Source organism: Diadema setosum, chromosome 18 (assembly GCF_964275005.1).
Source record: "Diadema setosum chromosome 18, eeDiaSeto1, whole genome shotgun sequence".
In the NCBI taxonomy this organism is placed as follows: domain Eukaryota; kingdom Metazoa; phylum Echinodermata; class Echinoidea; order Diadematoida; family Diadematidae; genus Diadema; species Diadema setosum.
The window spans coordinates 9,733,678-9,749,427 of NC_092702.1; the positions used below are offsets into that span (position 1 = coordinate 9,733,678).

At 41.1% G+C, this 15,750-nt stretch overlaps 1 long non-coding RNA gene across 1 annotated transcript; it reads left to right on the forward strand.

Moving 5' to 3' along the window:
- The first annotated feature begins 310 nt into the window (after positions 1-310).
- Positions 311-13,053, forward strand: LOC140241756 (uncharacterized). Its single transcript, XR_011902103.1, has 3 exons — positions 311-356; positions 11,455-11,551; positions 12,316-13,053. It is a non-coding gene; the product is annotated as an uncharacterized lncRNA (long non-coding RNA).
- Positions 13,054-15,750: the final 2,697 nt, after the last annotated feature.

A 15,750-nucleotide genomic window follows, 5' to 3' on the forward strand; every position in this document is an offset into this window, starting at 1 on the left:
ACACACGTGTGTCTATGTGGTGTATGACCAACTACACAGCACTGAACCGAAATGAAATGAGGTTGGGAATTGTCTGTGCTTGTAAATTTTTAATCGATTCTTCATCATGTTGAAATTATCGATTACAAATTGGCAATAGACCTTTAAATCAAAACATTATTCATCTTACTTGACAATACTACACTATCAAATAGGCAAAAATAAGTAAAAAATACAAAAAAGATCATGGTATATAAAATTTAAATTAGATTCATGATGTTTTAAATTTCTAAACCATTTAAACATTCACGTACGTACATACGATGTTGCCAATTTAATAACTTGCTGTCTTTCCGAAAGTGTACCGGCGAAAAGAGGTGAGACAAAGTCAAAGAAAATATGTTAATTACAGACCTTACTAATTCTTTGTTGCTAGAATAACTGAGTATAGATATTCTTGTGATATGTCTGGCACCAGTGTTGTGAATTATGGCTTGTCAACATGCCTGAGATGTGGCTAAATCGTGATATCGGTCCCCTCTTGCTCTGCGTGTGCGTCTTCACTATGTGCAAAGTCTATGGAAGTGGATAGCCTGACCAGACCGCTTCGTTTCGCGACAGCGACTGTGCTGCGTGTACTATGGAGGTGGATAGCATGATAGCAGTCGCCACCACCACCGACCGCGCGCCGCGGCTATGCCTATGACGAAATAATACTGCAGTAGGCCTGGCGCCTAGGCCTAGGCGGATCCTAGGCCCTAGGCCTAATCAATGGCGTCGCGGTGATAGTGGGGACCAGGATAATGCCTGAGTTGACCGAAAGATCGGTCTGTATCTGGTTGTCGCGGAAATGTTCCGCGGAGACTGCGTCTGGCTTCACGGATCCCCTCCTGACTAGTAATAAATTTAGTAGTAGTTTTTATATATATTTTACATACCGAAGTCTAACTACACGTATTGACCGATTCGGGTTCGTTGAGGGCAGCAGACATTTTATGGCAATGGGCGCAGCCATGAGCTCAAATTGCGGTGTCTCAGCCGACCCCCCCTGCTCTCCCCCACCCCACGGGCAACATGTTTATCGCGCACTTGTAACAAAGGTTCGCGCACTAAGCAAGCATTCGCGCACTCAGTACGAGACGCCCATTGGCTAAAACAACCATGCATCAGTTTCTCATTAAGCGCGCGTGAGAGGGGTGGGGAGAGAGAAGGGGGGGTCGGCTGAGACACCGCAGTAATGGCGCTGCCCATGCCAAAAATACACATAACGCGTCACAGAATCGGTCAATACACAGCCCAGTCGCCGCTGTACATACGTAGCGCGACAGGGCTGTACCAACGAAGCTCCAAACACGAAGAGGGTCCAACGATCGCATGCGATCGGATTGAATTTTGATACTTTAGATCATTTTTTTGTCACTTCAAACTCATCTGACGAACAAAATGATAATGAGACTTCATATCTATGCTATGAATATTGAAATTTAGATTTAATAACTTACCTAAAATGATGGTTATATGCAGCATGTGTGAACGGTTCACGAACGGTACATCGTCTTTCACGCCAGGCCATTTCCAATATCCGGGAGGTCACGTGATCTGAATGCCCTTTCAAAAGGTCGCGCTGTCGACCGTGCTGCTACACCAACACTCAAGCAGCGCACATCGCACGCACGCAAAAGATTTCCGCAGAGATCAAGGCGCCATTTTGAATTCTGCAACAATGAACCCTGACGGTGTTAGGGAATCCGCCAGAAAGTATCATTTTTTGGTTCCATGGACTTATCACGAGGGCTCTCAATGGACTTATGAACCTTCTGTAAAAGAAGCATGCACTTAGCTGGTGAGTAACGTTTGGTAACGTGTACATTGTTTATAAAGAACGTATGAATTTTCATAAGTTTTGTAGTTGTGTGGTTGTGGTTCCCCACTTTGTAGGTGCCCGCTCGTTGGTCAGACGCTGTATTCGCGTAGCATATTAACAGCGTCTGGTCGGGCTAACCGAAGTCATTTGATGCCAGCTCCTGTACTGTGTGGATGCGCTGCCAGCGGTCGCGCACAGATCAAACGTTACGATAAACCAAATTTCAGACAGCTTTTTTACATTCAAACAAGTTTGACATGACATGATCATGACAGTTGACACAATCATTATGCAGCAATATTTGGGGTAAATTTCTCACATTGTGCAATCAAAATAGGTCTACTCACAGAAATAATGCAGAAATTTTATGATTATCCATATCGCAACATCGCCGTTCGCTAGCTGTAACTTATGCACTTGTCAATTGTAGTCCCGGCCCATGGGTACCCGGGGATGGCCGGGACTTGTATCCCACTTGCAATTTTGGGATGTTACACCACCCGGCCAAGTCCCGGCCAGGTCGGCAAAATTTTCACGGAAATCCCCCGCTAATCTCCGGCCAATTCCCCGACAGTCCGGGCAATATTTGTGCAGAAATCCCCGGCCAAATCCCCGACAAGTCGGGCATATTTGCATAGAAATCCCCGGCCAAGTCCCGACCCTCAAGGCCCGGTCACACTGCCCAAAAGTCGCGTAAGTTTGCATGAATCACGCAAGAAATTTGGTTGTGCATGCTTGTCCGTTGAGAATTTTCGCTTATTTACGCGATGAAAATCACCGATGAATTGCGCAAGAGCTACGGAAATATCACTAAAAAATCACTAAACCAGGCACTTTCAGCGCAGGCAAGCAATAAGGCCCCAAATAGGGCGAATTCGTGATTGTGCGTGACGACTGAGGTCCACGGAAAATTGCGCATAATCTGGGCTTTATCACAATGAATTGCGTATGAATCACGCATGATTCGCACATGAACGTGATAGCGGCAACATTTTTGCAAACGATCACTGATATTCCACGCATATTTCGCGCATTTTTCGCGTAAGAACAACGCAAACTGCGCAAAAATTACATAAAACAGCGCAATACTGCATAAACTTTTAGTTTTACGTGAAGCTGAGTTTTTTCTTGCTCAAAAACCTGGCCTTTGAGGACCCGTCACACTGCCCAAAAGTCGCGTAAACGCATGAATCCCGAAAGAAATTCGAGCCTTATTTATGTGATACATGCGCATTTCATGAGTTTGTCTACAACGTGGAACCTTCGTAGTTGTCAGCCGATGTTCGCCGGATCGGCGCTTTACGCAATTCCGGGTTTTGAGGAGCTCAAAACTCGGCATCGCGTAAAAGTTTACGCATTATTGCGCTGTTTTACGTAATTTTTGCGTAGTTTGCGTGGTTCTTACGCAAAGAATGCGCGAAATATGCGTGGAATATCAGCGATTGTTCGCGAAAATGTTGCGCTATTGCGTTCACCAATGACTGTCCGCTGACAATTAGCAGACATGAATAATGACGCATGTTTCGAGCTTGTAACACCTACGTATCACTGAAAATCACTGAAAGAAAGATATTGGCGTAGGCCTATGTATCTCTAACAGAACACGAAAATAAGCGCATGTATAAATTACGAAATGCTGATCGATAAATCACTAATGTATCACTAACAACTCACGTATGATTGCGGCGCTTTATTTTTGCGTGTTCTTTCCGTAGTTCTTGCGCTATTCATCGGTGATTTTTCAATGTGTAAATCAGCGAAAATGGTCAAATTCTCGACGGACAAGCACGCAAAACCAAATTTCTTACGTGATTTATATGCGATCACGCAACTTTTGGGCAGTGTGACCGAGCCCGCATGGAATCGCGTAAAGCGCAGATCCGGCGCACATATGCGCGGACAATACGATCGAAGGTTCCACGTCAGAAAAATGCATGAAATGCGCAAATCGCGCATGTTTCGCGCTAGGCTCTATTTTCTTACGTGATTCATGCGTTTACGCGACTTTGGGCAATGTTACCGAGTCCTCAATAGCGGGGAATTGCTAGTCAAGCGAAATAATTTATGGTCACATTACCGTACTGGAAATGGTACAAGTCATGGTCAACTCTCAAGCAAAATCTGGCTCAGTCCCGGCCAAAATTCCAACCCCAAATGCCTGCCATTTGGTTGGAGCGAATTTCCCTCGACAAGCCCCGGTTTATTCCCCACCCACCGGGGCAAAATGAGTGAATCTCCCCCGACAAAGCCCGGTCCATTCCCGACCCACCGGGGCAAATAAATTGAATTTCCCCCGACAACACCCCGGTACATCCCCGGCCCACCGGGGCAAATTAAGTGAATTTCCCCCTACAAAGCCCGGTCTATTCCCGACCCACCCGGGCGAAAAAAATGCTGAAATCCCCGCCCAACTTGGTTGCAAGTCCCGGCCATCCCCGGGTACCCATGGGCCGGGACTACAATTGACAAGTGCATTACTTAGTGTAAGTCGCCATTTTGAATCTGTTAGCCAATCACATGCGAGGTATGTGTTTTAATAAAAAAACACGTAGAAACTACCTCGCATGTGATTGGCTCACGGATTCATATGTTTCTGCAGTTTGAACGTGACGACGCGACGGGCTGGTTGATGTGTGTTTTACGTTGAAAATTCTACCAAAATGTTGGATTATTCATTAATCTGGTGAGTGTAGTGCATTCTTGAAATGTTGATTTTGCTATACAACTACAAGCTTAAATTTGCCGACCTAGGGCCGTGAATTAGACGCAATCAAGAAGGGTGAGGTACCTCACCCAATTTTCCGTAGAGACAGTGGTTAAGACCATCCACACAGCGATGTGTACTTTTAACTTCCGTCTGTCTACAGAGGTGAGCGATAACGTCAAAAATAAAAGACTCCTCTGGACAGATGGATCTTTCTGTCTAATGCCTGAGTTGAGATCGGTCTGAGGAAAGTGAGGTGCTCGAATACCGTCACCCTGCTTAAAGTTGTTACAAGGGGACTGAACAGAAATTTTAGCCCGACCAGACGGCAGACGCTGTTAATACGCTGAGTTACAGCGACTGGCTACTGTACTGGGCTGTGTATAGTTAAATTTACAGAAATTTATGCCTGGGAGTGTGTTCAGTACACTTGAAATAGCTAGATTCTAGGGTGTCTGGAGCATTTTTGTAAATTTTGAAATTCTCGGATTCTCTGAAAAACGAATGTGAACTATTTTATATGAAAGAGAATTAGATCTTAAAGGTAGGGGATACCTTTTACAGACCTCCCAAAATGCAGCAAAACATTAAATATGAACCTCAGGGGACTTGTTTAGGCCACTGCTGAGAAATTTGGAAGTCAACAGTTATCTACAATTTGAATAATGCACAAAACTCAACTACTCAGTAGTTCTGTGTGTCAGCCACACTTAAGCCTTTTTGTTGCAGTCTTCTGTATTTTTTTAAATCTATAAACACAAATCTAAAAGTATAAGAGCTGATGTAATAACATATAGAGTGTGTGGCAAGAATGTATATAGAAATGTTTGTAAGTTTTGATGAACTTTCTTCACAAAATATACATGATGGACACACATGCAGTGCATGGGTCTGCAAAGGTAGCCTAGTAATGTACTGGAATTTACAGTGAGCCCCGAAAAAAATTCAATTCAAAATCTAACGGTCAATAAAAATGTACTAAATGTTACCTTCCACTTTCAATACTTTATGGGAGTTTCTAAAATGATACTCTCTTCAACATACCACTGTATTTATACAACTCTTCATTTAAAGGACAAGTTCACCTTCATTAACATAAGGATTGAGAGAATGTAGCAATGTTAGTAGAACACATCACTGAAAGTTTGAGGAAAATCGGACATTCCGTTCAAAAGTTATGAATTTTTGAAGTTTTTGTGCAGTCACCGCTGGATGAGAAGACTACTGCAGTGTATGATGTCACATGCGTACAACAATATAAGGAAAATATAAAGAGAATTTCACAAAATTTCATCTTTTGAAAAAAGTACACATTCCCTTGACTCGTTACTGACATATGTTATGGGTAATATTATTCCCATTGCCTTTAGAAAGAGGCAAGTCAAGTGCTCTTTTATTATGCGAAAAAAGTGAAAATATGTTGAATTTTCTTTACATTTTCTTTATACTGTTGTACTCATATGACATCACGAGCCTTAGTAGTCTCCTCATCCAGAGGTTCCAACATAGAAGTTTTAAAAATTCATAACTTTTGCATCGATTGTCCAATTTTCCTCAAACTTTCACTGATGTGTTCTACTAATATTGCTGCATTCTCTTAATCCTTATGTTAATGAAGGTGAACTTGTCCTTTAAGGCATGCAAATGGGATTCCCTACCTTTAAGACATATTTCAAATTTCATGGCGAAATGATGTTTCTATCTCGAGAAATTTAACTTTCAAATGACAGCAATACATCATTACCCCCTTTTTTGACGAGCACACTCGAAAATGTGTCCAAATCGTTACGCTGAAAAGATACATTCGCGAGTGGATCTCAAGCGATCGGATAATGAGCATACAGCGGTTAGAAAATACGCGTAACAAGCGCAGAAGCCTCACCCCCACAATGTCGTCACACCGCATGTGATGTTTGTGTATGTATGTGTGTGTGTACGTGCTCGCTACCCTTTTAATACATACCACACGGCGCAGTTTTACATGCAGAGCACAGATGCAGACCCACGCAACCCAACGCAACCCCATCATCGCGATTGTGATAGCTAGCGCGAAAGCATGTGTGCTGAAACTTGTGAGCTCTGTTTGCCAGCATGCAAGCGAAGATGATATGCGCCAGCCGACCATGCCTAAAAGCGCAAGCAGTGCTGCCTGCAGCAGCTAACCTCGCCATCGCGCGTGTGCCAGTTTCAATACATTTATGTCGCAGTCTAATCTCGCCAGCACCGGTTGCAGCCACTTGCGTGAAAATGATGCCAAATTACTACCATTCATTTAAGCATTTTTCACAAAAGAGCCTAGGCTATAGCAATCTTTTGAAAATAACCTCGATTTGAAGTCCAGTAACAAATATCGGTATTCGTGTCTACTCGATCGTACTCACAGTTTCCTGTTCAATTGTGTTTTCCACGCGTAGGCCTGCGGAAGGAATTGACTGATCATCTGTATGAGCTGTGGCTCTACGTACAACTTGTTTGTTTGCGTGGTTAACTCATGTGATAACTGCAATTCCACATCGATTGTCTGAGAAAAGAGAGTCGATGTTATCAATAGTGTTTTGTTTGTGACTGTGATTGTATGTATAGAGTCTACACGAAGGCACATGACATTTAGCATTGGCTCTACGTACAACTTGTTTGTTTGCGTGGTTAACTCATGTGATAACTGCAATTCCACATCGATTGTCTGAGAAAAGAGAGTCAATGTTATCAATAGTGTTTTGTTTGTGACTGTGATTGTATGTATAGAGTCTACACGAAGGCACATGACATTTAGCATTATCCTTTTGTAAATCGTGGAATCGGTGTGTATCAAACATTGTGCGCTGCATTGCTGTCGACTGGGGTATTTGCAACGAATATAGTAGGAAGGCAACAGACGTGGTACACACACACGTCCAACATACACACAGCATGCACACGAAGTCCAGTTTCGCGCCGCGAACGCCATGTGGCTGCGTTGCGTGTTGAATTTAAATATGCATGAGCCCCAATACGCAAAAGTTACCATGGATTCTTGCATACAAAGCCACGCCTTAAGCGTTCGCTGCAGCCGAAAAATTATTGCAAGGGGTGCTTTCAAGGCAGAATCCACAGTCAAAGACGTGGAGCTAGCGCAAAACTAACCGCACCATCGGATTCAGCATCCTAAACTACTCACATGCTACACGCTGGTGCAAGTACCGAAGCAGACGCTGAGATATGGGGATAAACGAGTTTCTAACGACATTTACACCAATTTATATACCAGTGCTCAAATACAATATGGAGGCAAATTTCTTCTTTCATATGATACCAAATTTGTTAGGATTTGATGTCAGCATCGACTGTGGAAAATGCAATAAAGGCAAAATCAGGCTCAAAATTGCTTGCCAAAATTGGCGCACCTCGCGTTTGCACGGCGTCCTATGGGAGTTTCATGTTGTGAGATAGGGCGCGCAATGGTCCAAAGGTAGGAAGGGCGCGATCCAACACACTACTTGAAACTTGGCAGGGTTTTATCACAATTCACAACTAACGACCAAGCAAACTGTGTGATGAAAACCGAGCATTTTTTTTGCGCAAAGCTTAAATTTAGAATCTATATTAGGAATACGTGTTATAGACTCTAAATAGTCATCACGGTATCATCATGGTCACCCGCACGCATCTTTTACGTGCTTGTCTATGGGAGCATCACTGTCACCCGCACACGTCTTTTACGTGCTTTGTCTATGGGAGTGCGGGTGACGAGTTGCTGGCCCCTTCTATTCCGCATCGTTCGTGCTGGCCCCTTCTATTCCGCATCGTTCCTGCTTGAGGACAATAGCTGCAAATTTCCGGTATTGATCAGTGAACTTGTGGTTCCATTGGAATTTTCAGAATTTTTACTGTATGTGAGTGGGATTTCATAGAATTTTCAGTGACGAAATGTGATTCAAATATGCATAAACATTAGTATGACAAGATGCAGGTTACTCGACTATACGTAGTAGAACTTGAAGGATCTGAGGAAGGGAGGTAGTCTCGAGCCGGGGGTGGTCTCTGCAATTACTTACAATATACAGGTAAACGCCATATATTTCGCAAGTCTAAAATTTCGCGAATCAGGAATTCCCGACAATTTCGCGAGTGGTTAAATTTGCGATCGTGGAGTCCTGTACTGGAATGGAGAAGTGTACACGCGTACGTTACATTCACATCGGGATCAGAGTCAATATTTTCGTGTGTCTTTAATTTCGTGAATAGCACCTGACTCACAAAATTCGCAAAAATAAAAACCTCGCGAAATATTTGGCGTATGAGGCCTAGCTTAGAATACCGTACGAGCTGAAATTTTCGCGTACAGATATTTTCGCGAATTGCTACTTGGCGGACATTTTCACGTGTTGTTAATTTCGCGGTTGCAAGGGTCTAACTGAACTTAGTTAATTGCGCGTTGTTATTTTCGCGGTTCACAGGCGATTCGCAAAATTCGCAAAATAAAACCACCGCAAAAATTTCAGCTCGTACAGTAGAATAGAATACTTTGATGTATGGCCAGCAAGCAGCATGCAGGGCCAGGTAGGGATAAGGCCTCTGCACAGAAGTAGTAAATGTCAAAAAAGTTGATGTGGCATCTCAAGTTGATGTGGCAAGAAGATGCGAACGAATGGTGATGTGAAGTTTTTTATACTTTCATCGCAATCTTGAAAAATAGTAAAAAATTTACAGGGTGCCAAAATCAGATGTGCGCGAAAATCACCAGGGTAATTGTCCTGGGGAAATCATCCAGGGAGCAATTTACCTTGTACAGTTGTAGTTATTGGGGGGGGGGGGTGTATTGTCGTATGGGGTAAGTTATTGTATTGTAAGTTATCCAGAGAGATGGTATAGTATTGGTGGAGATGAGGATTGGGCTATTTAATTTTTGTGAGGTACCAAGAAACCACTTATAAAATAGTAAAAAGCATGCCATTCTAAGAGGAATTCAAAGTTTATTTGATGAAAATCGGTTTTCGAATGGCCGAGACATCCAAAAACAAAGTAAAACAAAGCGATCGTAATAGAAGCTGGGTCCCACCTTTTATTAAGATTGCTCTGTTTTGGATATCTCAGCAATTTCAAATCCAATTTTCATCAAATGAACATTGAATTCCTCTTGGAATTAGATGCTCTTTCACATTTCATATGAGGTTTCTCATTATCTCTACAAAAAATGTCCTGGGGAGTAATTATACGGGTGGTATATACGGGTGGTAGTTATCCGTAAGATATGGGCACTCTCCCGACTTTTAGAGCGGTTACACACGGTCAAAAATTCGTCATTTGAATGATGATTCCAGTGAAAAATAATTCTAATGACGAATTTTTAGCATGTGTGGAAGCAGATTAGAATCACGAATGCTAATCACAATCACGAATTCAAATTCTAGTCCGGAGGTGAATTCCAGTGAAGTTTCACTCAAATTACGGTGCGAAATTTACATGTGTAATGCTTGACCTCCAAAACATCTTTTGAGGGGCGGAGCTGAGCCAGCTAGTATGAAAGCGCGCTCTATAGAACCTCGTTGTTTTGATTGACAAGTTACCAAGGATTACGTAACGCCTTCGCTCGAGAATTAGAATTCTAATTACAGTTTTCGAGCGAGCCGTGTGTAAGATCCGATAATTCTAAAGACGAATTGCAATCATCATTACAATGATGATTCAAGTTACGAATTTTCTCTCGTGTGTAACCGATCCCAGATTACTCTCACCAGTTTTTCTGGTCTCCAGCAGGTCTTGGCGACATCTCTGAGACGTCTCTGAGACGTCTCTGAGACATCGTGGAGACCTTGCGGAGACTATGTGAAAAATCGAACATGTTCAAATTTCTTGCGACTAACTGGCAACTAATCAGAGACTCTGTAATTTTCAGGAGACGTCTCGGAGACGTCTCTGCGACTAGCAAAATCTAGAGTCGCGAACTAGTTTCAAGCCTGGTGAGATACCCCCTTAACTTCAGGCACGTATCTCCATGCGTACAGTAAACCACTACTGGAGTGGTGGGACCGAATAACATTGCAGGAAAAAGGATATCAACCCACTAGTGTCATAGCTTGCTGTGCAACACCCAAGTCGATTTTCTGGCAAGCTGTGCGTGAAAAATAATGGACAAGTGTGCCAGTCTCGGATTGTGCTCAGTGGCGTTCACTAACTAAATTTAGAGTTGTATCCTTGCTTGGCTGGAGAAGCTTGATACAGCCACATTGACATGCAATATTCCATTGCACTAGACTAGTTCTAACTTGCAAAGTGAAAAAAATAGAACTCATATTTTGTACCTTCTGATAGACATGAACATTATTAATGCATATGGCTCCTTGGTCTTTGCTCACATATGTAAATATGGTTTTCACATGTTGAGGGTCTGATAGCGCCATGATGATGGCATGTGCAACACTCTGCAGTACATTGATCATCAACTGTGAAGGATACAATTTTACGTAAGAAAAAGAAGACATTTTCTTACATTAAACTCCATTCTCACTGTCCTTTTTTTTTTTTCTCAGTGGCAGAGACGTATCTCATAATCTGCTCTGTGACGTCTGTAGTAGGTCACCAATTCAATGAGCCTCCGCGAAAGTGCTAAGACATTTATCTTGGAGACCTTGAGAATAAAAACAGTCTCCACAACTTGGCAGTGACTAAGGAGACTAGAAAGAGTAAAAAAAAAAACAACCAAAAAAAAACCTGAACCCATTTGATTCTCTCATGACTCCCTGGAGACTCAGCTAGATTCCAGGGGACTCTAGTCACCACCAGGTTACCAACTAGTCTCCAGCCCAGTGAGATACCTACTTACGATACACATTTATTCCTGTTATGATCCTCTGTGTGTGTGTTTTTAAAATACTATGTCTGTATTATATTATGAAGGTGTTATGTCTTTGTGTTGTCCATTCCACAGAACCATGGGTGGAGGATATGTTGATGAATCACAGTTTGCCCACTACACGGGCTTCAAGAAGTGGTTCAATGCTGACACCACATTTGGCAAGAGGAATGTGAGTACTCATTGTGTAGCATTACATGTCATCATCTCAATATTAACTGATGTAAACAAAGACATTGGTTTTGGATAACTTGTTGAAGCAGGTCAATTATATTTGTTGAACATTATGATCAAAATATTGTAATCCTCTTAATCTAAAGTCTGTTACTGGTCCAAAAGTAAAGATACACAGGAGATTGTTTGACTTACTTATACAGAGGAAATTATGCTGATTAAAATGAATTTACATAAGGCTAGCATTTCATTTATGGTAGCTGGTATGTCCTTGGCATGAAAGGAAAAAGTTTTGGAAAGACAAGTGCTACACTTATAACTCAACTGCTGTCATTCCTTGGAAAGAGAAGTGCAAATATTTTTTTTTTTTAATTTCTTCTGGGTTTTTTTTTCCAGATCTTCAGGCACCAAACAAAGGAAGCAGGCAATTAAAACGAGACCTACCCCCCCCCCCCCCCCCCCCCGCATAAAAAAAAAGAAGTTGTGTTAGAAAGCTGTACATTTTGTGTTTAATTTTGAGAAAAAAATGACAACCTTGCTGTTGTAATGTATCCATGTTTTCAATTCCTTGTGAAGCTGTGCACATTCTAACCCTTCCTTTTTTGAACTTTGTTTATACATGTATGTCAGACAGACTCGTTGTTGATGATATTATTACCACTCTATTGTATAAAGCAAAATGCAAGAACGAAGTGAATTATCAAGCACTGCATGTATTAATGTTATGTTAAGTTTTTTTTTCCTCTCTCTCTCTTGTTGCAGTGTGTTGTTGCAACATTGCCACAACATTCTTCCTGGTGTGGTATATTAGGAGAAGGATGAACAAGAACAAGGCAATAGCAGCCGCAGCAACACCAAGCAAGTAGATGACATCCTGGGTCTAGATGAAGTAGAAATTAAGAGTGCTCAAGGTCTCCCTTCCAAAGAACTCTACAACTGTCTGAACTGTGTCCTCCACACCTGCCTTTACGATGTGAACAACAAAAGTAACCACTCATCTGATGGCTCATCAAATCCTCCGGCAGCTACTACACCAAAACAACTTCTCCAACAGTTGGCACCAACATTAACAATTTACTGCTTACTGCAGACAAACAGGGATGACTTGAACCATGCATAGATAACCTTCTTACAACAGAACTACAGTGCACTTCTTAGGACAGTTTGAGTCCTATCTTAAAGCAGAACCAGTGTGAAAATGACTGTCGTAAGGCTTGTGGTGGGACCCATAGCACAATTGCTTTCTGACCCATTTATTTGACCACGACATGAAGTCTACAATGTGGAGTTCACTAATGTCAAATGCATTGAGATATTTCAGGTAGATTGTGATAGTTTATATTATGGAGTGAGCATCCTCATTGTCTTTTTGTGAAAACAATTTTTTCTGGAACACTTCAAAACAGAGTATTGATTGATTTAGATGTGTACCTAGTGAATTGTTCTCTGCAAATATGCAGTGGGAAATTTGAATATTAAAAATATGTAATTATACCCAAACTCTTTGTTTATTATTGTTGTTTTTTTGCCATTTTGATAATATCCATACATACTGCAGATGGGGATGGTTATATGGGGTGTGCACAAGATATCATGGCATATACACAACTGTTTTGATGTAGATGTATTTATTATTATTATTTTTTTTTTTTGCTACATCATGTGTGCTGCCACATGCCCAGGTGGAAGGGCTTGTAATTGGTGGTTAACTGATGGTGCAGTTACATCCAAAAATCACCAGTAGATTTCTGAGCTTGATACAATGTATTCAAGCTTGAGCTACCAAAAGGTGAAGGGATCTATCTCTTTACGCATGACAACATCTTCACAGAAGAATTACATGTACAGCAAACTTCGCAGAGGTCAATGTTCCTAGAATTGGGAATTGTGCATTTACATCAATAATGTGATAGCTTGATTGATACATGTATATGGTTGCTTGTAAACATAATGTAGTGTAGCAGGATGACATGACATTGTACTAAACAATGTTACCAGTAGATTTCTGTTTTTCAGTTAACTGTAGAAGCGGATATTTTCTTGCCAGCAAATTTTTTGCACTCGGCCGGGTAGGCGAGTTTCATGTTTTTAAATCCATGGAATCAAGTTGTTGTTGTTTTTTTTAATCCATGGAACATATGGCAAACAAAAATTTTCATGTGCTGTTATTTTTCCACTAATTTCTAGTTCTGCGAATTGTGTGAAAATTTCAGCACCAAGAAAATTTCCATTCTTACAGTATAAAGGGAACCAAAGCCCCAATATCAATGTGGAGTGAATGAAAGCAGCAATTTTAATAGAACACAGTAGTGAGAGTTTGAGGAAAATTGCACAATGAATTCATAAGTTATAAATTCTGAAAGGTTTGGCACCATCATTGTTGGATAAGAAGACTGCTGCACTTCATGACAATAAGCCAGTTCGGAGATAGCTCATGTGCTTATGGGTACAGATGACCTTTCTTTCTTTCCAGTTGGTAAGGCACTTCATGCGATTCAAAGAGACATAATACATCTGCTTGCCCAACATAGCAATTCATGGAACTCGTATTCAAACAAAGAATGGACTCTCATAGACGAGGTGACCAGAATGGTTCGTCAATCAACACTCGGGGAAGCATCCATTTCGTTATTTTGTATTAAATATGTTAACAAACATGTTTCTTTTAACATTGCCAAATACCAGGCTTGCTGTCTGGTGGATGTACTGGCGAGCACCATCTATAAGGATTACATGAATAATCATAACATCACAGATGCTTATCTCAGTGAATTTAAAAACCAACCTGTCTGTCAGTACAAATGACCTTTTTCTGCTCATGTACAATTGGAACCCCGAACTGGCTTATAAGAAAAAATAAGCAGAATTCCACAGTACATGTATGACATTTTATAAAAGTACAGATTCTATGGACTTGTCATCGACATACGTTAAGGGTAACATTATTCCCCTTGCATTCTGAAAGAGGCAAGTCAAGTACCATACTCTTTTATTTTGCTGGAAAAGTTTGAGATATGTTGAATTTTCTCTCTATATTTTCTGTATATTGCTGTCTATAAGTTTAGTACATGTAGTCATGAAGTTTTATAGTCTCCTTGTTCTGTCATGACAACACCAAAACTTTCAAAATTTATAAATTTTGTATTGATTGCCTGATTTTCCTCACATTTTCACTGATTTGTTCTACTAATGCTTTCACTCTATCCACTTTTATGTTTGGGCTTTGGTTTCCTTTAATCTTTAAAAATCTCCACCATAACTAAATGTCACAAAGCTTCAGTAAAAGTGAAGGGCAAGCATGATTGTGATGCTTATTGGCTTGCTTTATTAAAAAACACTAAGACTTGAGTGCAAGATTATCTCTATAAACACTCTCCCTGTATATGTTGATCTGCACACACAATCAAATCCCTTCACCCATCAAAACTTTCCTAGCAACTACACATAGTGCCCAGAATTGGATCATCATTATCCTTAGTACCAGTCCATTACTGTGAAACACAAATAACAGGAGGTGTGTGATGGCAGATTCGCTACACAAAGATGTCTGGAAACCACCTTAATTTCCATTGTATCGGCATGGCCTGCCTGTGGAACATGTATGAAGACACATTCTACGTCTCGGTGAGCCTCCTACCTTACTATTACCTGTAGGTCAAATTTTGAGGGATTAACTGAATGGTTATGAAAAAGTTGAGAAGATGAAATGGCACGTTATAGCCAAGTCCAAATGCACATCAAGGGTGAAATTCATGAGATACTGGTACTTGTAACAGAATACTTTATCACTTTTTCTTCCCCACTCGCTATACTCAAATAAAGACCAAATGTGTATATAAATGAACATCAAAACATGCGCAAACTCACACACAAACACACAAATTTACTCGGTATACATTTGACACGATGACACACCCATTTGTACAGTGTACCCACATGCAGTTTTACATTGCAGACACAAAATGTAGTACCGGTACAGGTATATTGTGCGGTGTCTCATCATCAGGTATATCTTGTGCCCTATCTATCAGAGCCAAACTATTAATAAACTTACACAAAACAGTTAAAAATGTTTTCCTCATTTGGAGTGACTGAAGTATTTGACTTACCAGGTACTCAAGATAGCAGCAGTGACAGAGACGGGAGGAAATTTGAAATTTTGCATTGACTTCTACGAATTACCGAGTATCATTTTGC